Consider the following 23,974-nt stretch of genomic DNA (forward strand, 5'->3'; position numbering starts at 1 on the left):
GAGTCTATAATTCTACTTTCAGAAATATATCCTAAGGAAATAATTATGGATGGGAAAAAGTGTCAGCATTCAAAAATGTTTCTCACAATTTTTCAGGACTCCTCATCTACAGCAACAATAAACAATATAAATACACAATAGAGTTTAGCTCAACAAGTAAGACATACTACAGAATACTCAGCAAAATCACAAAAATGATGTCCTCATATTTATTCTTTTTCCTCTTTGCCTTTCTGTATATTTGAAATTTTCTATAATATTCTTACATAGTGAGAAAACAAAATAGGTATGATTTATTAAAAACAAATGCTATCAGAGTACGCGTTAGGATTTTGGGTTGCAAGGGGCACACACACAGTACAGTCTTGACTGAATTAAAAAGAGGACGTAATGTGTTGGCTTACTAACAGCTAGAGGAGTGGAGTTAATAGCTTTCCTTCCTGCACACCCTATGGATGACTTACTGGGAAACAGAGGCATGGTTGGACTGAGGGTCTGCAGCGAGGTTCCTGAACCAATGTCTCTCTGCTCTTCCCAGTGTTTCCCTCCGGCAGAGCGTGAGGTATAAGTGAACGGGGAATTCCTAACTGGCCCCAAGGTAAGTTCACTCAAACTCGGACTTGTCAGCGAGGGCTTTCCCATCGGCCCTGTTTACAATAAAATCCTACCCCCAACACCTGATCCTTGACCCCTGCTCCATTTTCTCCATGGTGTCTACCACCACTGCTAGGCAAACACTTGGGTAACTGTCTCCTCTTTCTTCAGGAGAATACAAGCTTCCTGTAGTACCATTTTTCATTTGTTTCTAAATCTCCAGCACCTCCAACTGCTTGGCCCATAGCGAGTACTTAGGAAATACTTGCTGAATGAATGAATGAATGAATGAATGAATAGGGGCTACAGTGACCAGGAAAGCAAGTTATAAAATTACATTAGAGGGCCTTCCCTCAGTCAGAGAGCTTCCTGATAGAAACAGCTGAGTCCCAATGGAGGCTTTGCTCAATCTTGACCAACAATTCCGAGCAGTGTGAAGGTAAGTGGGAGGTCATGGGGAAGTGGTTCCACTTTAGAATCCCTGGGGAGACTGATGAGAATTCAGTACCTGAATCCTATCCACAACCAATTCTGGAATTAAGAGCTAAGAGTGGGGCCTGGGAATGTGCATTTTGTTCCACTCCCCAGTGACATCCTTGGACTAAACTGTGTGAATCACCGGTGAACACATCACAGTTACTGCAGGCTGACCCTAGAAACACTTGAAAATGTATTTTCAGTAAAAAAGAAAGGTTGACAATCTGCTCTGTGGAGTTTATATCTTGGCAGAAAACAAACAAACAAACAACAACCTTTCATTTGCTCTGCTTAAACTCCCTCCATCACTGTGTTTTAGGAAGGGCAGCTTTGGTTGAGACAGTGAAAGGTAGGAACATTAAATAAGTCTATGGAAATGCAAATAGGTTTGTAGTTACTACTAAAGACTACTTACATTAATCAAAGTGTTAACCTTGACAATGGAAGATTAAATGGGACATTAATTAAGGAATTTTCTAATTATTCTTTTCTGTGGATATCAACAGCAGATGGGCTTTTAGTCTCCACAAGATCAATTGTGTTCGAAACGGAGCTGAGTGGTTGATTACTTGTGAGGATCTATCCCGGCTTCTCATCTCAGACCTGAAAGTGTCTCCCCCATTCTCCCAGTGTGTGCCCCCAGAGGCCCTCTTTTTTTTGTTCATTTTTACTTAATTATTATTTTTTTTTACACAATTACACATCTTGTTGGCAAGCAAACCATTCAAATAAGCAGGATAACTCAAGGGACAGGGTAGGTGTGCCTAAATGATTAAAGGACTCTTAACAACCTCCCCTTACTGAATTTGTTTTTAACCAAAGGAGTTTACACTTGCGAGTTTAATAGGGAAATAACTTTGGAGATGTCTCAGCTATTCTCTTTTTTTTTTTCCCCCAATAGTACAAGGAAAAGTAACTTTAGGAACATATGAAAAATACCATGTGTTACTCCCGTTCCAAAGTGTGTATGTGTTTATGTGCTTATTACAAACATATCATGTAGGTACAATACACATAATTAAACCACTACAATTTATCTATCTCTGCATAACAGCTTCTTTAAAATAAGAATTAAAATAGATAGAGAGCTAGTTTATATACTGTTGGCTCTTTTGCTCCCGACAGCCGTGAAGTGAGAAGAAAATGGGCAGCAGGAATCCTGCTTTTCCTGCACTGGTTTCAATCTTCCATCCCTCTCACGGTGTGCACATGATTCTAATGTTTAAGGTGTTTGCTTATTTGTTTTTGTCCCTACACACAAGTTACCTACTTCATCGGATGTCCAATCAAAGAAATAGCAACTGTTCCAACTCTGGAGGAAAACCCAACTGCACTGGGTATTCTAAGATAATTTCTGAAATGGTAATTTTGACTGCACAGTATGTTTGCCTTATCTACTGATTAGAATTTAACCACCTCCTTACACACACACACACACACACACACACACACACACACACACACACACACATACCTATAAAAATCAAAATAAAATGCCTTCAAAACCAGTTTTCAAGATAAAGCTATTTTCATTTTCCCCACTAGTACTCACAGCAAATACTATTCACTCGTAAGCCCAGCTGGAAAGACCGGGGGCTACAATTTAATCTGCAGATATTATGACTATCTAGAAGAAAGTTGATTATCTGGGAGGAAAGATAGAATCAAAAGAGATGTTTGTCACCATTACAACCTGCCCCATCCTTGAGCCCGAGCGTCTGTTAAATTCTAGAATGTGAGCATGTCAGCAAAAGCTAGTTTTCCTTGCAAAGCTGGAAGCGTGTTGGGGCGTGAGGACCTATCTATTCACTTTGCTAAGAAACGGGGAAGCCAGCTGGAGCCCCCAGCTGCTGGGGGAGGCTCCTTTGAAGAGTCCTCTCCTATGACTCATGAAAGGGTGGCCGGGAAATGTTCTGACCTCTCAGCGATTATTATTCAGAGGAAGACTCTTGTTTAGCTTCAGAGCAGAACTACTCACTTTTTTCATCAAAGCCATTAAAAAATGCTTCTCCCATGCATGCTGCCCTTCATAGCAAAGAAAAGAAACTTCTGGTTGACTTTTAAGGACATCGGGGCTCTGTTGTTACAAGCCAAGACAGAAAGAATGTTTTCATTATATCCGTACACATACTTGTGCTCAATTTGCTAAGAGGAAAGAAGAGACTCAAGAGAAATCATTTTATATAGATTCTTCCCATTTGCCTTTTGAATACCCCAGTAAATGGAGGTGTAATTCTGCTAAAAGGTCATAGCTGTTCCAATCCACTCCAAGTCCATCTCGCCTTAGCAACACCGCTGCTAAGATCGGAGGCGAGTGCAGGCGGCTGGCTTTCCTCTGCCGTCACGCAGCTGCCTGCATCCCAGCTTGAGCCTCTGTAAAGTCTCAAATCCACCTGTGTTCGATGGTCTGTAGAAATTGATGTGCCATCTTGCTGGACTGCTTTTCAGAATGACGTCGACTTCCTTCTCATTAAAAGCAAAGTAGTTATAATCAAGTTTCCAACTATTTTCTTGCTTCAAGCATTAAGCATTCTCATAAATTAGCCTTTCGGATAGGTCTTAAAATATTACATTTGGTCTGGAATGGGTGTCTGGTTTGCATTTCTTTACCTTCTGTCTTGAACCAAAGTAAGCAGCTATTATGGGCATGTTATGCTAGTCTGGAAAACCATGTTCCATGGGAAGCTCTGAAGGGCAGGCCCTTGACCAAAGCTACAGAGGATGTATTGCTGAGAGATGTACTCACATCAAAAGAGGTTTAACCTGACCTGTGGTGGCGCAGTGGGATAAAGTATCGACCTGGAACACTGAGGTCGCTGGTTCGAAACCCTGGGCTTGCTTAGTCAAGGCACATACGGAAGTTGATACTTCCTGCTCCTCCCCCTTCTACCTCTCTCTCTCCCTCTTTCCTTCTCTCTCTCTCCTCTCTGAAAAAAAAAAATTGAATAAATAAAGTCTTTTTTGCCTGACCTGTGGTGGCGCAGTGGATAAAGCGTCAACCTGGAAATGCTGAGGTCGCCAGTTCGAAACCCTGGGCTTGCCTGGTCAAGGCACATATGGGAGTTGATGCTTCCAGCTCCTCCCCCCTTCTCTCTCTCTGTCTCTCTCTCCTCTCTCTCCCTCTCTGTCTCTCTCCTCTCTAAAAATGAATAAATAAAATTAAAAAAAAAAAAGAACAGTTTAAAAGAGGTTTAGTCCTTGCTCCTCTGTAGACCAAGGGTAATAGGAGGAGAGACATTACTCATCTGGTTAAAAATGATAGGAATAATGGGACCACCCAAACTAGGGAAGCCAGGGGACACAAAACTTAGCCATCAGAAGCCAGGTGTATGTAAGCAATGTAATGAGCGGCAAGTTCATTGTCAACCAGAGGGCCAGACACGGGGAATTATGCAGATAATAGAACTTTCCCCTACAGCCAAATTGATGGGCAGTCAATAGTAAGTGTACTGCGACATGCATACAAGCAAAAGAAACCCAATGTGGAGGGTCAGGGGCCGAGGGCAGTGCCCTAGTAAAATGTCATAACCCTTTTCCCAGTTTCTGCAACAAAGCCAGTGTGGAGGAGACGCCAGGTGCTTGGAAGGAGAGTCCTGCCCCACCACACAGTAAAGATCCCTCAGATATCCTTCTGAGGGATCTATGGCTGATTGCTTGGGTGAACAGACTCTGTGAAGGGCAGAGGAAAATACCCAAATATTTAAGGGCTGTTGGAGACGCCTCCGCTGAAATGCCTGCTGAGTGTGAGCCTCCTACCTAAGGCAGCCCTTTGTTCAGCAGGGAAATACAAAAGCCCAGCCACCTGACTTTTGCCACCAACTCAGGACACCCCAAAAGAGCCACCTCAGCTTTAGAGTTGCCTGTGATGTTGGCTTAGACCTTCACGGTGACTATATTGCAACCCATCTTCCCCCTCTGTCGGGTCCAGCTCTCTGCCTCTTCCTTCCCAAGAGTATGCACACATGATATGTTTCCTCCCTACTGTGCTGCAACTCAAAATCCGTCTGCCTGGGAGCCCGCCCTGCGATAACCCTGAGATAATATACTCACAGTGCTTTGTAAACTACAGCGCCCTATATGCTTATAAATTATTATATTTCAGCTATTGAGTTGTTTTATGATGTTTTCTTAGCCACCTATTAAACAAAAATCTATCAGAAGCCTGAAAACAGCTGTTAGCAAGTCTTTAGGATTCTATGACTTAAGAAATCCTCCTCAGGGTAAACAGAACTACAGCGTGGACTATCTTTTCAAACCCAGAAGTGAAAGAACAGTCATCGGTTGTGCCTCTCATTAATATTTTATGTGAAAAATTAATGCTCAGCTATCCCCCCAGTCTTTATTACCACTATAAAGAAGGCGTGGAACCCCCCCCCCATAGTCTTCCTCGTGATGAACGGAGCATTCGCATCCGCTCATCCTTCATGCTCATGTACTATGATACCTAAGGCCTTTTTCTTCTGCAGTTTTAGTAAAAAAGCAATATAAAAATAAATGAAGTAAGTTAGGACGTCATTTACTTTCTCATGTTAAATGAGCCGGTGATTAGAAAAAAAAAATAAGACTCATTAATATTCTGCTCCTCCAACATTTAGAGTGGGTGACTGTTTATGAAAATATGCCTTTGACAAGGGTGGGGGTGGTAAATGAATGAGCAGCTGGGTTGCTGAAAGCCCAGATTCTTCTCTCCCCTGGGTTTATGGAGGTATGAGTGACAAATGAATTGCATACATTTAGGTTGTGGACCACAAAACTTAAAAGTTTTCACATTCCTTTCTCTGCAATATGTAAGTTAGATTCTATACTTTCTTTTTTTTTTTGTATTTTTCTGAAGCTGGAAATGGGGAGAGACAGTCAGACAGACTCCTGCATGCACCCGACCACCTGGCACGCCCACCAGGGGGCGATGCTCTGCCCCTCCGAGCGTCGCTCTGTTGTGACCAGAACCACTCCAGCGCCTGGGGCAGAGGCCAAGGAGCCATCCCCAGCACCTGGGCCATCTTTGCTCCAATGGAGCCTCGCTGCGGGAGGGGAAGAGAGAGACAGAGAGGAAGGAGAGGGGGAGGGATGGAGAAGCAGATGGGCGCTTCTCCTGTGTGCCCTGGCCGGGAATCGAACCCGGGACTTCTGCATGCCAGGCCGATGCTCTACCACTGAGCCAACCAGCCAGGGCCAGATTCTATACTTTCAATGAAAAATGAAATTTCTATTTAATATTTTTAAATATTTTATATATTTTATTATATATCTATCAATTAATCAACTAAAGAAGTCACAAAGTCCTTCAAAGAAATATGTCTCTCTGAGAAGTATGATGTAGTTAAAATGCAAAGATGAAGAAAACATTTAATATTTTGAATGATTACAATTATAATGAGGAATGGTCATTTTCCTACCATCAGACTTCTCCAACCCAAGTCTGAGTTTAGTTGCTGTCCTAGGACATTATTTTTCCTATTATTCTTCTTTTGAATGGCACTGATGTCAACTGTTCTTTATCAATGCCACTAGTCACTAATGTGATCTTGTAAATAAGAAAGCAATAAATGCCATGTGGTTCAAATACATAATGGATGCTAGCTGTGAGGTGTAGTTTAAGACAAGATTCATAGTTCATTTTCAGACTTCCAGGCTGATAAATTCTATAAAACTAAAGAACTGAAAATGTTCTCATCTTAATTGATGTTCAGAGGGCTCTAATTCATCAAAGAGTAAGTCGTATTAGTACATTCTTATGTCTTCTCTTTGCTTTCTATAGAAGAACTAAAAATTGTTTCAAATATCACCTAGGCAAAGAAAATCGGATACTGATACAATTGCCTTTAACCTTGGAAAGGCCTTTCCCTGTAGCAGAGAGCTGGCTGGCCACCGAGGTAGCATGCCTTCCTGACACAGAGCAGCGTTCTGGAAGGGGCTGATGTGAGCATACACACTGCCTGCCCCAGGACTCCCTGCATCTTGACCCACCATGGGACCAGTTCTCACCAAGAACTGTGAGGAGAAGTAAGGCATGCACTTCCCAGCCAAAGTAGTTATAGAGAACATGTGCTTTCTCTAAGACCCTGGGAAAGTGAAGTAACAAGAGGGAAGAAGCCTGGGGTCCTGAGTAACTAAGAAAGACCATCCATTGACCAGGTATATCTGCAGTGGACTGTGATGTGAGTGACCAGAATTTTCCTTTCATATTATGCCTCTGAGATGATAACATTGAATATAAGTGATACCATGATATTGAAATACACTCTATATTATCTAAAAGTAATAATAAAATAAAAATACAGAGATATTATAAAATACAAACTATTTTTATATAAATATATTTACATAGAAGATTGGTTATATATCAAATATTTGTATGTATATATGTATGCATATTTATATTTTATTTTATATATTTATATTACTTATATATTATGCAAATATATAAATAACATGTAAAATAATATATATATGTAAATATCACATAACACATTAATTATATATGCTAATAATATATATGTAAATAATATGCAATTAAATAAAAATATTAAGATATAAATTAGTCTTATTAATATTTACATTATATGTTTATACACACATACACACATAATATACAAGGGTGAGCAAGAGCAGGTTTACAGTTGTTTATATAGAAAATAATATAATAATTAATAAATAATACAAGAATAAAACATGTTTCACGTACTCCTAACTGTAAACCTACTTTTGCCCCACCACACACACACACACACACACACACACACACACACACATTTGTATTTCCCTTCATTAGGAAAGAAGTTTTGGAAGGAAAAAAGCACCTTTGTTTTACGTCTACCTTTAGTTCATACATATCCATGTACAACTGGAGACAGGAGAGATTACAGAAAGCTGTCTTACACCCATTCTCTTAAAGAACCCTCTCTGCTGGTTCTTAATTAGAGCTAGAATGTGAATGGCTTGTAAGCAAGTGAGCAGGAAAGGCTATCAATGGAGTACTTAAGTATCAGTATTAATTACTCATTTGAAGAAATGTGTGATTGTATAAATGACTCAGTGATGATTACAAAGAGGTCTGCGTTTGCAAACAAATACTGATGCAATTTGCCAGGGTAAGCACCACTTACAGAATTTTAAAAGTGTAGCCCTTGAAATCAGACAAGCAATTCATACAGTGGCTTCTATTGTTGCTTTGAGCTGCGCTCTGCTCTGACTGTTCACTCCTCACAGCGCCACTGCTTCCTCTCCCAAATTCGCTCATACCGAGTACCACCTCGGGGTTTGTCTTCCCTCCTTATGACCTGTTCTATTACTTACTAGATGTTTGCCCCAGAAAAAGCTCTCTTAGAGAGTGTACATAAACCGTCTCTGTTGACCCCACTTCTGGTACTAGTGATTGCTCCAATTTGCTCCTTAGTGCTATAAACTTCTCAAAAAACTTGCTTTTATTCCCTGTTTCCAGTTTGTCCTCAGTCATTCTCTTGTGAATTTACTTCCATGTGACTTTTGTCTTTGCCATCCCACAAACCATTACACCTTTACGTGGTCATCAATGAGCTCTAGGTTTCTAAATCCAAAGGCCTCGGTCCTCTTCGTACATGACCACCAGCAAGCAGCGTTTGACACCACCATTGATGAGTTCTTCCCTGAAGTACTTTCTTCACGTGGCTTCTCAAAATCCACCCTCTATTGATTGTCCTCCGGTCCCACTGGTCACTCCTTCTTTTGTCCTTTGCCAAATTCTTCCTGTTACCCATAATGTTTTCAGGCCCGAGGGTCTCGATCTCCATCCATAGTCCTTTTCTCTATCTGCGTTCTTTCCTTGTCATCTCATCCAGTTTCATAGCTTTAAATTGGTTTATTTCCAGCTATTCCCAAATTGTTATTTCCTAAAGACATTAAATGTCCGATGACTGCATGACTTAACATGTCCCAAACAAAACTCACACTTTCCTCCTGTGACCATACCATTGGCCCTACCCACAGCTTGCATCATTCTTCATGATAAGACTTTTTCAATTGTTCAGGCCAAGAGTCTTAAAAGTTGCCTTGATTTATCTTTCTCTCTTTCAGTCTCAGACCTTATACCCAATAGGTCAGCACACCCTGTTAATTCTGCCTTATAAATATACCCAGAATCTGACCACTCCTTAGCTTCTCCATTGCTACTGTCTTGGTTGGGTCCAGCATCTTCTTTTACCTGGATTGCTGAAATAGCCTTAGAATCCTCTAAAGCAGTGGTCCCCAACCTTTTATGGGCCATGGACCGGTTTAATGTCAGAAAATGTTTTCACAGACCGGCCTTTAGGGTGGGATGGATAAATGTATCATGTGACCAAGACAAGCGTCAAGAGTGAGTTTTAGACAGATGTAACAGAGGGAATCTGGTCATTTTTTAAAAAATAAACCATCATTCAGACTTAAATATAAATAAAACATAAATAATGCAAGTTATTTATTCTTTCTCTGTGGACCGGTACCAAATGGCCCACGGACCGGTACCGGTCTGCAGCCCGGGGGTTGGGGACCACTGAAGTATAAGTAAAGCCCACGTCAGCTCTCTGTTAAAATGTTCGGTGGTGGCTCCCATCTCAGAGTGAAAAGCTAAGTCCCCACATGGCCTGTGTGGCTCAGAATGCCTCTTTGTCCTCATGTACTCACTTTTATCTAGTCTCTTCTCCTTCACCGACTTTGGTCCTGATGCTGCTTCTCAAATACACTAGATACAAGCCATGCCTTGCACTAGCTATTACCTCTATTTCCAGGGGTCTCAAACTCGCGGCCCGCGGGCCGCATGTGACCCGCCCACCAATTTTGTGCGGCCGCAGACTGGCCCGCAGACTAATCCATGAAGTTTGATTAGTCTGCAGGCCGCACAAAATTGGTGGGCGGGCCGCATGCGGCCCGCGGGCCGGAGTTTGAGACCCCTGATTTAGACTACCACCTCTCCAGAAAGCCATGTGGCTAGCTTCACCTCCTTTAGATCTTTGTTGAAATGTCATTTTGTTCACCAGAGGTGCAGTTGGACCACCAAAATAAAAATATGCCCTTTTTCCTTGCCCTGCTATGAGTCTCTTCTTTTTCCCATAGCAATTTTTAATCTCAAATAAATTATATCATTTACTTATTCTTTATAGATATTCTATATTAACTGTAGCCCATGTTAAACTATAACAGGGCAGGAATCGCTGTAATTTTAATAACTTACATATCCTCAACAGTGGGAACTCTGTTTAGAGCAAGGAAGATGTTCAAAAAAATATTTGTTGCACAAAGTGAATACAGAAAGGAAGCCAGTCTGTGTGTTAGCTCATCTGCTCATTCTCCCAAAACATTGAACGTAATTGATCGATCGACTCGTGCACTGTTCGAATGAGTAGGCATGGATTATCTAAATATTTTAGTAATTTTTCAGTAGTTGATGCGAGTGGTTCCTCTTGTATCTAGTTATTTAATAATGATATAATCTAATATTTATCAACTATTGAGAAAACTGAAATGTAGATAGATTCATCATTTGCTTAGGGCCATAAATCTTGCAACAAATGCAGACTAAGCCTGCCTGCACAGGGCCACTTTATCGATTCTCCAACAGTCTGCGGGAAGATTCCCAATCCGTTACAGAACTTTGTAAAGGATAACAAAAATGAGTTACCCGAAAAATAAAAATTTAAAAAGGCACCAAGAATATGAAGTCCACTTGTTTAACGTTAGCGTCAACAGAACTGTCAAACTGTCAAACATTTCTAAATGGTTGCTCTCCATTTCTTCATTTCTCATAGAGAAAGCCCAGGTCCTAGAACTTGGTGCAGCGCCGCCCTGATCTACAATGCCTCCTCGTTCTCATGTCTTCCTGTCCTCTTGACGTGAGCCTGCAAACTTCTAACATGGAACTACTCGGTTACTGCTTATTGTTATCTGTTTAGCCCCACTCAATAAACTGTACTGTATGCATCTTAATCTAATACAGCTAGTGTGCATGGTCATGGAGAACAGAGGAGAAAGTTCTAGTCAAAACTTTATACAAATTTATCCCTCAGGGTCAAGGTGACCGGGTACTATACTGACCTCCCCCTGCTGGAAAACCTTCCACCAGCATCAGACAGCTATGCATGCACGTGGACCCACCTGACTGATGGAGACTAGTGGGGACTTATTTGATCTCCTTTGTCACTCTTTTTGTCAAGATGCTGAACAGATTGGTCACAGAGGCAGCGGTTCTCCTGGCAGACTTGTCACCAGGAGAGAGAAGGTTCCAGAATAAGTGATTGTGTCCAATGGTCGCCCAGGAAGCAGTTTTGCAATCTGTGTTTAATCAAATTCATTGAGTTTTCACAGCATTACAAGTAGTTCATTACTGTCATTTTCCCCACAGATGAATCTATTCCTCAGTACCACTTACCCACTCGACACCTCCTGGCAATGGCCCATGCCAGCCATCTGCCTCCGTGGTGCCGACGGTAATAACTTCTGGTGCCGAGCATGCACGTTATGTTATCATATTTAATCTTTCCTCTGTGGGGTATCATTCAGCATAACCACTCTTCTGGATTGTAGAAGTTAGATGGGAAATAATATTGCTTCCATATTATTTTCTCCTCCCGGTTTCTGTGGTTGACTGCCAAAAAACCAGCCACTCTGTGAACCCAAGGCAAGCCGATCGCTATGGTTACAGTACCTGATCACTGCTCAAGGCCTCACTGAATTGAGGTATTCAGAATGGACGAGCAGCACTCGGTCTGTGGTCAAGTCTCCCTACAATGAGTTAGTGAGGTTTCTAGCATGGAACTCCCTCTCGAGCATGGCTTCCAGCACATGTAGTTCTGATTCTCTCCATCATCGTGGGACACTTGTTTTCCATTTCTAAATTCCTGTGTGGCAGAAGTGTAGGGCAAATGGCACACGCTGAGTGTAATGCCCTGATGATTCTACTGTGACATCTTGGGTGGATGAGATGTGGCTGATGACACTGAAAAACCACTCAACTCAGTATGAGAATAACAACAACAAGAACACATCAAAACCGGTAGGGAGCATCTTATAAGCCAACGCGAGTTCTATGACCAAGGATTTTTATTTTCAACTTTGATAAAGCTGTTATATAGAATTTTGATTCCCGACTTCTGATTTAACATGTGTCCCTGAGCCTGAGAAGCGATTCCTAATCCATTCATTTAATGTTGTCAATAAATATTTATTAAGTGCCCACTCTAATTTTCTTTCCATTATTTCAAGATGCCTAATGCAATATTTTTCTAATGTGGTTCAACGAGACATTTAGGTTCCTGGGTGTAATAAAAAGGAATTATTCTATGGTTTATCAAGTTGACAAAAACCAAAAAACATCAAATTAAGCAGAGAGAACCACATGTATTTGCAGAATAGTTTCTCAGAGCTGACAACAGACTAATGTGCATGAAGAATTTCCAAGTGGGGAGTTTCAAAGGTCATATTATCAATAGTGTTTTGGTTAAGTGCATGCCCCCTGCCCTTTTGCGTTATCCCACAGAACATCTTACAGCCCTGTTATTTCTCAGAATACGTTTTGGTACTTGTATCACTACACTCGACTGCTCAGAATATCTGTGTGACCCTTCCCTGGCCCCAAATTGCTTTCATTTTCCTTGTGGTCAGGTGGGGTGTGTTATGTCTAGTTTTGGCCAACTGTCTCTAGCAAATTGAAGCCTAAGAGAATGGGTGTGCATTCTACAGGTCCCGTCTTTCCCTCTAGTGGTGACCACAGAGGGTGCATAGGAGATGTTGGGGTGGATAGACGGGGAGACTCTGGATCACTGAGCCAACATATAAAGAGAGAAACCCTTAAGAGCTAGCAGACTAAAGTGGAATTTTCATGAGTGGGAAATAAGCTCTTCTGATTAAACCACTGAGATTTTGGAGTAGGTTACTCAGCATAGCATAGCTGAACTTGACCACGGTATCCTCAGTGAGACTACTATGGGTGACGTTTCTTACCTACGGCCTGAGATTATACGCATACAAAATGGATTATCTTCCCAACCAGCATCCCATGTTCTTAATCTGTGTTCAGTCTCTACCAGCTCATCATTACTTAATAAGTATTTAGAAGGAAAATATATACATTTTTTTTGAAAGGTAGTATGGGAGTCAGTACAATAATTTGTGTTTCTCTGTTCACAGTGGCCAAGACATGGAAACAACCAAAAAGCCCTTCAATAGAAGACTGGATAAAGAAGATGTGGCACATATACACTATGGAATACTACTCAGCCATAAGAAATGATGACATCAGATCATTTACAGCAAAATGGTGGGATCTTGATAACATTATACGGAGTGAAATAAGTAAATCAGAAAAAAACAAGAACTACATGATTCCATACATTGGTGGAACATAAAAACGAGACTAAGAGACATGGACAAGAGAGCGGTGGTTACCAGGGGTGGGGGGAGGGAGGACGCAGGAGGGAGGGAGGGAGAGAGTTAGGGGGCGGGGGAGGGGCACAGAGAAAACTAGATAGAGGGTGACAGAGGACAATCTGACTCTGGGTGAGGGGTATGCAACATAATTTAATGACAAGATAACCTAGACATGTTTTCTTTGAATATATGTACCCTGAATTATTAATGTCATCCCATTAACATTAATAAAAATTTATTAAAAAATAATAATTTGTGTTTCTTATGAAAAGATTCCCAGCAGGTGTCAAATAAGAGAGAATATGCTACTGCCTGGGAATGCCCCCTACGTTTGAGAAAAGAGTCTTCACTGCCTCAGTATTTTTTTTTTCCACTTAATTTATGAGTCTGGGTAAATACATAAATCCCCTTCATCTTCAAGAAAAATTCTCCAGTCCAAAAGCGATTGCCTAAAGAAAGAAGTCATTTTATCAGAAACTTAAGTATCTTCATTACAACATCAACAACAATTTATTATGTCCAATGGTTGGCAGGACACTCTCCTGAGCCCGATAAGGATCTACATAATTTGGTTCCTCGGATTTTTATAGTCAAAAGCAGTAGCATTCAACATCCTCACACCCTCCTGAGCACACACGGTGAGTGACATTCACACGAATGATGCATTTTCACCTTCAAACCCAGAGTGATGCACCAGTTCTAGCAAAAAATTTGGTCATTTTTCCTTTTGGCTTCTAGGGTTGAGAGCATACTGCAATGCAAATAGGTAGGCGGGGCATCCACAGGAGAGCCCTGAGTGTGTCCTGTTTATTTACAGGACTACTGTGTAGACTCTGCTACTTTAATTCTATATGCGAAAAGTTACTTGGGACTTGCAGAACAACTGAGCCTTAGACAGTGAGGGCAGGATGGTAGTTCATATTTATGGAATGTTTTCTACATAGAAAGCACCACTCCAAATATTAGATATAAATATAGATGGATAGTTGGTATTTATAACAATTTACTTAATCTGTAGTTCTCACCACCACCCTCTGAAAAGACATTATTTCCCCCTATTTTGCAGAAGAAGAAACTGAGGCACAGAGGATTAAGTAATTTTCACAAGGTGATGCAAGATGGTAATCAGTAGAATTCGGATTATGGCATCAGCCAAGGTGACTTCTAAACCCACATCCTTCTCACAATGCTAACATATTATCAAGTAGCATCATAAAAGGGTATGTCATAATATTTCCAGTTGAGAACAACCAGGCACTCATGGACTGCTCTTAGTTTATGGCTCAATCTTGGGAATCAAACTGCCTATTTCTGGAGGAGCTAGGAAGATTCATGCTAAGTCCCTTGCAGCCATAAGAGTTTACCACTCCTTTAGTGAACAGACTTGCTATTGTCACCACACTGCCCCAGAATGGCAGCAAGGAGAAGGGCACAGAGGTGATTCCTCCACTTCACATAAAGAGAGCAGTTCCAGAGTGCAGAGCTCTGGGCGTCAGCACATGCTCAGCACCCATGCCGGTTTCATTTAGTCCTGTGGGCATAAATATTGATTTGAGTACATACTCTGAATCTAGCAACATTCAAGGCCCTGCGTGGACATCATTGGACAGGACAGGACAGGCCCTGGCCCTCATGATACTGATGTCCTGGTGGGAGATGACAAACTATGAATGACCCACATCCAAGTTCACTGGGGTACTGATTTCAGAGAATAACCATTTACCTAGAGAAGCCAATACAACTGATTTCTAGATATTTATTTTGTACCCTGCTACTTTACTGAATTCATTTATCAGTTCTAGTAGTTTTTGGTGGACTGTCTAGCGTTCTCTAAATGCCATATCATGTCTTCTGAAAATAATGACAGTTTTATGTTTTCCTTTCCAAATGGATGTCTTTTATTTCTGCTTTTTGTTCAACTGTGTGGCAATTATTCAATTATTAATATATTGAATTAAGAGTGGTGACAGCAGACATCCCTGTCTTGTTCCTGATATTAAGGGAAATGCTTATAGTTTTTGCCTATTGAGTATGATGTTGGCTGTGGGTTTGTCATATATGGCCTTTGTTATATTGAGGTATGTTCCCTCTATTCCCACTTTGCTAAGAGTTTTTAACATCCGTGTGTGCTGAATTTTATCAAATGCTTTTTCTGCATCTATTACTATGATCATGTGATTTTTATTCTTCCTCTTATTTATGGGGTGTATCAGAGGAATGTGGACCATAGTAATTGTACCAAAAAAAAAAATAAAGAAACCAGAAGAATATATTGAACATAATGTTACAACATAAAATTGAAGATGCACACATAGAGAACACGGATGTTTCCAGAATGACAATTGTGGGTAATTCTCTTCTTGTATTGAATTATTTTCAAACTAGTCTGTAATAAAGCAATATACATCTAAAATGGTTTCCCTCAAAAACAATGTAAAAGCTTCAATATTTTAATAGAGAAAAATTGGGAAAAAAATACAAAATGACCAAACATGCCATGTTGATATGGACTACTCAGCTGTCCTAAAAAAATGAGAATAATAAAGACAACGTAGCAAACTGAGAATGTCTGGGACACAGTAAGAAAACGCAGAATGCAATATATTATTTAAATGGCTATTACCATAAGTATGTGAGATTTTCCATGCATCAAATAAAGAGATGACTATAGCCCAGCAAATGAAGTCAGCTGAACAGTAGGAAAACTGGATCGCAGATGCCATTACCCTCCTTTCGGTATTTATGAAATAACTTAAACTGTTCAAATGGTTTGCAAACAAAGCAAGCACTCTTAACGATTTTGAATGATCCTTACCGACTTCCTTGAGAGGAAGGAAGCAAAAGTTTTCCTTGACTTTCTTATGAAGGTTCTTCTATAAAAGTTTTAGTATATGTTGCTCTTGCAAATGGGCATCCTAAAGTTGTTCGCATAAATGCATTTTCAGTTCAGTAGTTAATCATGTGGACAGACCCATACTCTAGGTAGGCTACTTAATCCATCAAAGAGTTGATCTCCCCAAGGTTAGTTAGAAGGGGTGTGCGACTTTGTCTTGTTCTGTTTGTTTTTTGCCTGTGTTGAGGTAACTTCCCTATAAATCTAATTTACAAGTTTTCTTCTCACTGCAGTGTCTGGTAAGGTGGCTAATTTTCTCTCCTAAGCTTGTGGCAATTGTAATTTTAGAATTTTTTCTAATTTTAGCTTCCCGCTCCCTTTCATTTCTTCGCAGACCGAGCGGCTTTCATACTGAGCTTTGATGCGAAGCTGATTGCTCTGCACATGTCGAATGCAGTTTCCACTCAGGAGAGAAGCCCTTTTACTCTCAGGGGCAGCTGGTCACCAGCGTGTGATCTTATACATCTCCCTCCGTAGGGGCTCACCTATGACTCTGGACAACTCAATTATCAGAGGGGCTGTAGGATCATGTCGTTTTACATGTGAACGTGTTGTGCTACTTCTGGAAAGCAGTTTGCATAGACCAGAGATGAGCAAGTGTCAATGCTTGTGTCTGATCTGGTGTTCATTCACTGCCAGTGGTCAATGGAGAAGCGAAACGAACCGTGAGCAGTGATTCCAGACCTAGGACAAGTTCATGACAGGCCTGGAATGGATGCTCTGACCAAGCCATTAGGAGGTTCCGGCTGGCTGCTTTCTCTTCAGATCCCACAGAGCAGCTGGGGGTCGTTCAGTGCCTGAAACACCTGTTGTGATTGCTGTGTATTTTCTGCCTAACACTTGTTATAGTGTGTAGCAATATGGGCATGACAGTAATCCCCTTTTTTCTCCTCTCCAATCATTATCGATTCAAGTATTTATCAAGAAGCCACTGTGTGATGAGCTGTGGTTAGTTCCCCGGATGTGGCCAGACCTTAACCCTCTGCATCATGGCCCTTTGACAAGAGGCACAGATGGAAAAAACATTTCGACAAGCAATAGGAGTGTGATACTGGGGAGTCTTCACATTGACAATGGGATGAAACGTGGCTGACTTGGAGGCTGACTGTCACGATTGGGTGGCCAGAGTGGGCCACCCTAAGAAAATGACATTTAAACTGAGATTTAGATCACGTGACCAGCCAGGTGAAGAGCTGAGGGCTGTGTACCTGGGAGAGGCCCTGCAGCCCTGAGACACTTGGGGGGCTCCAGCAAAGGAAAGGAAGCCACTGTGGCTGGAGCAGAGACACCTGGGGAGTGGGCGGCAGAGAGGAAGTAGGAGGGTAGTCATGGCCAGGTCAGGGTTTAGCAAGCTATAGCCCAGGGCTGATCCACTAGCCATCTGTTTTTGGAGAACTAAGATTTGTTTTATAGATGAGCACCTGCAGTTAATATGATGATAGGGAACACAGACTTTGAATCTCATTTAAGCAAAATGTTATTCCCCTCATTCTTTTTCTTCTTTTTAAAATAATTTATTGGGGTGACACTGGTTAACAAACTTATATAGCTTTCAGGTGCACAATTTCACAACACATCACCTGTACACTGTGTTGTGTGTTGACCACCCCAAGTCAAGTCTCCTTCTATCACCATTTATCCCCCTATTTCAGGGGTCAGGAATCTTTTTTGGCTGAGAGAGCCATGAACGCCACATATCTTAAAATGTAATTCCATAAGAGCCATACAACAACCCGTGTACCTTACCCATTACCCAATAAAAATTTGGTGTTGTCCCGGAGGACGGCTGTGATTGGCTCCAGCCACCCGCAACCATGAACATGAGTGGTAGGAAATGAATGGATTGTAATACGTGAGAATGTTTTATATTTTTGACGTTATTATTTTCTCTATTAAAGATTTGTTTGTGAGCCAGATACAGTCATCAAAAGAGCCACATCTGGCTCATGAGCCATAGGTTCCCGACCCCTGCCCTATACCCTCCTGTGCCTCCTCATGCCCCCTCCAATTATTAGTTGAGTGTTATAAAAAAAATATACTTTTATATTTAGCAATAACATTTTGTTATTTAATAACAAAATTATTTTTCTATTTTGAAATTCATCAAAGACTTTTGTCAAAATCGATCTTCTCTCTTTTGATAAAAGTACCTAACAATATCACTGATTTTGCCTCTTGGTCCACAAAGCCTAAAATATTTATTACTATCTGTCTTTATAGAAAAAGGTTGGTAACCCTTGGGTTATATCATACTGACTACTGGGTAACATACTTTTCTCTTTAATGATCCTGTTGATTTTCTTTTTTCAATGATACCTGGTACCATTTTTCCTTACAACAAATATAGTTGTTGAATGCCTGCATGTGATATTACTAGTAAATAATACATAGTGAAAAAAATAGCTGTCTGTTTATAGATAAGAACTTTTGAAGTTGATATTTCTACTTCTGTCGTTGTTTTCTCTCAGTTCTGCCTATCCAGTTTTCAAAACCACATATCGAGACATCCATTCGGCTACAATTAACTTATAATATTGTCATAGTTTGAGATGTACAATTCAGTGATTTGGTATGTGTATATATTGTGAAATATCACCACAGTAAGTTTAGTTAACATCCATCACCACACACAGTTACAATATTTTTTCCTGTGATAACTTTAGATCTACTCTCTTAGCAACTTTCAAATGTGCAATACAGTATTACTAACTATAGTCAGCATACTGTACATTGCATCCCCGAGACTTACATATCTTATTAATTTGTTAAACTCAACTTTGACAGTGAGAAACCTGACCTGCAGTATATGTACCTGTGTATGTCCTGGGATACACATAAAATCATTTCAGAGTTGCTTACTCATTCTTCTATGAGAAACCGGTTTACAAGCCAAAAGCCTAGCATTTCCAACAGTTCCTGTCTGCCCTTACCCTTCGAGTATTCAGTCCAAGCTCTGATTTCCAGAGTTCCTTAGTTTCACTCTTCTCTTCTTCTCTCCCTTCAGTGAGATTCAGAGGCTCATTTGTGATATCATAAGGTTCATTTGTTACTGTTTATATTCCAGGTTCATAAGGTTCATTTGTTACTGTTTATATTCCAGGTCGGGTTCCCCTCACATCCTGGTGGGTTTTGCTTATATGTTTACTTCTGTGTAATTTTTTTGTCACTACTGTTGTAAGAATCAATGTGCTACCATAAGGTGTATTAAGAGAAGTGTCTCTTTCTTTTTTCTACTCTGTTCCCTTTCTCTACTCTTTCCACCTTTTCCATTTCCAACAGTAACAAATGAACCCATCTATTTAGTTTCTTATTTAGTCAACCTGCATTTCTTTTACACAATGAACAGGTAACTGTGTATATTTACAGTGCCCTTTCGAAGTCGCTACAGATCCTTTCCTACACTTTGTGATTCTTACTTAACAGCACATTCTGGAAATCACTCCAAATCTATCTGTAGAGCTTGTCCTTAGTGTTTCTACAGCTGCACAATACTCCACTCTGTGGGTACGTGATCACATACTTACCCTCCTAGGGATGGATGGGCCTTTAGGTTTTCTCCAAGGAGTATTTACGAACCAAGATGCAGGGGATAGCCTCACGCATGCGAATTTTCATACTGTCGGCAGTTCACCTCCAAGGTAGATTCCAAGAAGAGGAACCGTGGACAGAAGTTATGGGCATGTGTCATTACTTTGTTAGGTTGTGTCAAATTCTGTCCCTGAGGGGTTACACCCGTTGGCACATTCCCATCGGCAATGCGTGAGAAGGTGAGTCCCCGCCTCCCACAGTCTCCCCTGCAGAATGCACCTTCACGCTGGCCAGTGTGGGCCATCTGGTGAGGGGGGTTCTGTGCCTGTGTTTCCATTCTCATTCCTCCAGTATGAGTGACTGCTCCTTCCCGTGTTTAAGGACCACTTTTATATCTTCCTTTGACAATTGTCTCTCTTAAAAAATTCACTTTTTGGCCCTTTGTACCTCAATTTGTTAAGAGCTGGGTTTTTTATTTATCTATTCTTAGCTCTTTGATTGTGGCATAGGTTGTATGCATTTTCTCTCCGTTTTCAGTTGTCTTTTGACTTCATTGATGTTGTTACTGTTTTCTCCGTGTAACCTCTTTTTATTTTCTTGCAGTAAAACATATCAGTCTTCCTTCTGTTAGCATCTTAGAAAACTTTCTCTACACTACGATTCACGTGCAGCTCATGCTCATTTGGATCTAGTACTTGTATAGTTTCAGAGTTTTACAGTTAGGCAGTTAATCTATTTGGAGTTTATTCTTATACAGGGTGTGAAATATGGATCCAATTTCATCTTTTTCCAAGTGGCTGCCCGGTTGTCCCAACACCATTTATTAAAAAGTCCTTCTTACTCTACCGCTTCGAGATGCCGTGTCTGTCATTAGATACTAAATTTCAAGAAGTACGTGGGACCGTCTGCGCTTTCCCTTCTCCCTGGTGTATCAGTCTATACACCCCCCCCCCCCCCCTTTCACACTGGTTTCATTGTAAAGACTTTAGAGAGTGTTGCAATGTTCGCTTGGTCTAGACATCTTCAGAACACTTCCTCTTGAAGTTTTCTTTTTCCCCTGGCTACTCATATGGTCGTTTTTCCATATGAAGTTTGACGTCAATTTGTCTAACTTCATAAACAGGCCATGAATGAGAAACTTGAGTAAACATTTAGAAGTATATAAAGAGGGAGGGGGGGAAGGAAAGAAAAAGGAAGAACAGCCTCCTTCCCCAAGACTCCTGTAACGCGGAATGCATGCTGCTCATCCGCTCTAACAGACCCATAGTGGGCCCAGGGCTCTGTCCCGGTGTGAGGGCGGCTCCGGAAGGGAGCGGTGAACCTGCAGGTGGCGTGGCCCTCGCCATGAGGATGTGAACTAGAGCCTGGGTGCTGTGAAGCACAACTTGGAAGTAGTCCTTTTATAGAAAAGCTTTTTTCTTCTTGCTACCAATTCCCGGGAGATAAAATAGAGAATTTGAAATAAAGCCCAAAACAGAACCTGTGATCCCCCTGGTGGGCCAAATCATCCATCTCCAAGTCGCGGACACTCTCCTCTTTTCACCGCTGACATCTCGTCAATCACTCTCTGTGCATTTCACTCCCACAATGCCCCTCAAGCCCCCCCCCCCCCCCCCCCCCCGCTTCTCTCCCGCTCACTTTCGCTCTTCTGATCCAGGCCTCCAGGCCGACCGCGTTTATGTTCTAAATTCACTCTCTCTGGGTGTCTCTCTCTCTCTCTCTCCATTTCTCACTCAGCACTCTGCAGCTGGAACACCCATGATCTTTACAAACATGACCCAGATCCTGTCTCCCTGGCTTCATACTCTTCAATGGTTCCAGACCATTCCTGGGCACGTGGTTCAAATTCTTTGCTGTCAAGGTTCCTAAGGGTTTGCACCACCAGCCTCCTCCCGGCTCATGCTGCTGCCCCCTCCGTCCCGATCTGTCACCACATCGGCTCTCTCCAGCTTCTAGAAAGTGACCAGTTTCTCCTATGGGTTCTTCCAATGCCTGGAACCGCCTGCGCGCCCCACCCATCTGCAGGGAAACTACAGATCCCCTCAATCAAACGCTCCTTGGCCTGATAACAAAAAGGTCCAAACACTCCTTCTTGGGGAAGTTCTTCCCTGTGTCCAGTCCTTCTCGGATTTCCTATCCTGCACATGCGTCAATCTGCATGTTCTCCTTCAGATCACGTACAACCTGCACATCAGTGGATTGAGAGAAGACAGGAAAAACTGAGAAAGGCATCCTTGAACGCCAGACTGAAACTTTACGACATCTGAGCAATGTGCAGTGTCGGCAGAATTCTGCGTGATGGTGCTACTGGGGTAGTTGCTGTGGAAAATTGACTAATGTTTATGTACTTGCAGATAGACTCATTTAGATTTATAAATTGAAATGTATACCTTTTTACACAGTCTCCTCTAATTACTGTGGTTTGGATTACAACTTGCCATTTGAGATTTTTATTTCAAGCACTCTGATAACAAAAGGCGACCGTTTCTTACATTATGTTTAACACTGCCAGGTGTTCCTCCATCATCAAATTGTTAAAGTAAACACACAAAACATATGTTTTCCATTGTTTCCTGCATAATCTGGAGCTATAGAAATGCAGGGTGCTTACGCTCTCGGCAGAAACTGACTGAACATGAAATATTCATAAGCTTGGTGTTGGTGATTATTAACTAAAGGCCAATTCTGGCGAGCTTGTTATTTTAAAAATATGGAGTTATTTATTAAACTGAATGTTTGCTATATGATAGAGCTCATTATAACAGAAGCTGAGACAGATTTCTCAAGAGGTATTGGGAAGACTCCTTGAAAATAAAGGACAGGAAACCCTGGGAAATATAGATGCATTTGGCACTCAGCACAACCCACGCTTATCCTCAAGGTCTTCAAAAGGCATCCACATTATATGGATTGTAACCTCCAGTAGAGAAGTAGCATTTAAGGTTCTGGGTTTCAGGGACAGTCACATCTGGAATAGAGTCTTCCTTTGTCATTTGTTAATTTCTGTGATAGTGGGCAACTTACTAAGCTCTGCTGAGCTTCCATTTTCTTTTCCTAATCTGCAAAATGACAACAACAATGAAATAAGTCTCCTACATCAACAGAATAAGAGGTGACTCAGTGCCCAGCACTTACCACAACAATGTGCCCTACAGCATAAGCAGTTAAGGCAGGCTGGGTATCATTTTATTCTTATTGGTCGTATTTAATATTTTCTTCTGCCCATCAGCGTTAATCCTTTATGAATGGAAATAAAATGGAGGCAATCCCTGGGGCAAAGCCTGCTGAGGTCGGATCCAGAGGAATTCTGGAAAATCTGCAACCTAAAGAACTGAAGTTCAGAGGTGAGATGGCTACTTCTTGTCTCTGAGACTTTGAATTTCCCTTCCTGATCTGTACAACGAGGATAATGGTGGGTTGGTTTATATAATCAGATAAATCAAAAGAGTTTATGGATTTTGTGTAATTCTGCAAACCATGGCGGCTTTTGTCTATTTAATTCATTTAACGAATATTTAGTGATCACTTGTACTTTGATGGGCTGCAAAAGTAGAGACACAGCAAATGTCCTGCTTCCATGAGCCTTCCCGACAGATCTGTCGGGAAGAAGAAAATAAACTTTTGGTATGCAAAACACACCAAATCTACTATTATCACTTGATTAATTAATATTACAAATACATCCACAGGTTACAAGTACAAAGATACACAATGAAACATTGAAAGACTGAAACACTGCTTGCTATAGCAAAAAATAGAAAAAAATTAAAGCATCACTAACAATGGCCAGGATACTTTGATATAATATATTCACCAGAGGAATATTATGTAGCACTGAAAAAGAATAAGGTCCACATAAGTAAGAGGTACTGATTTCATATTGTGTGATAATACTAAAGAGTGGTTTTGGCCTTGGAGACTAGTTAAAATCACATTCTAATTCCTACTCTGTTACATTGGGCAATTCACTCAACTGCTCCATACCTCAGTTTCTCTTTCTCTCTCTCAAACAAGAGATATGCTCCTGTCCCATAAGATGTTGTATGGAACTTAGAGCAATGTCAGGTTGAGAACATGTACTATATATGTGTGTGTTTGCAGCCA

The sequence above is a fragment of the Saccopteryx leptura genome, chromosome 5 (assembly GCF_036850995.1).
Source record: "Saccopteryx leptura isolate mSacLep1 chromosome 5, mSacLep1_pri_phased_curated, whole genome shotgun sequence".
In the NCBI taxonomy this organism is placed as follows: domain Eukaryota; kingdom Metazoa; phylum Chordata; class Mammalia; order Chiroptera; family Emballonuridae; genus Saccopteryx; species Saccopteryx leptura.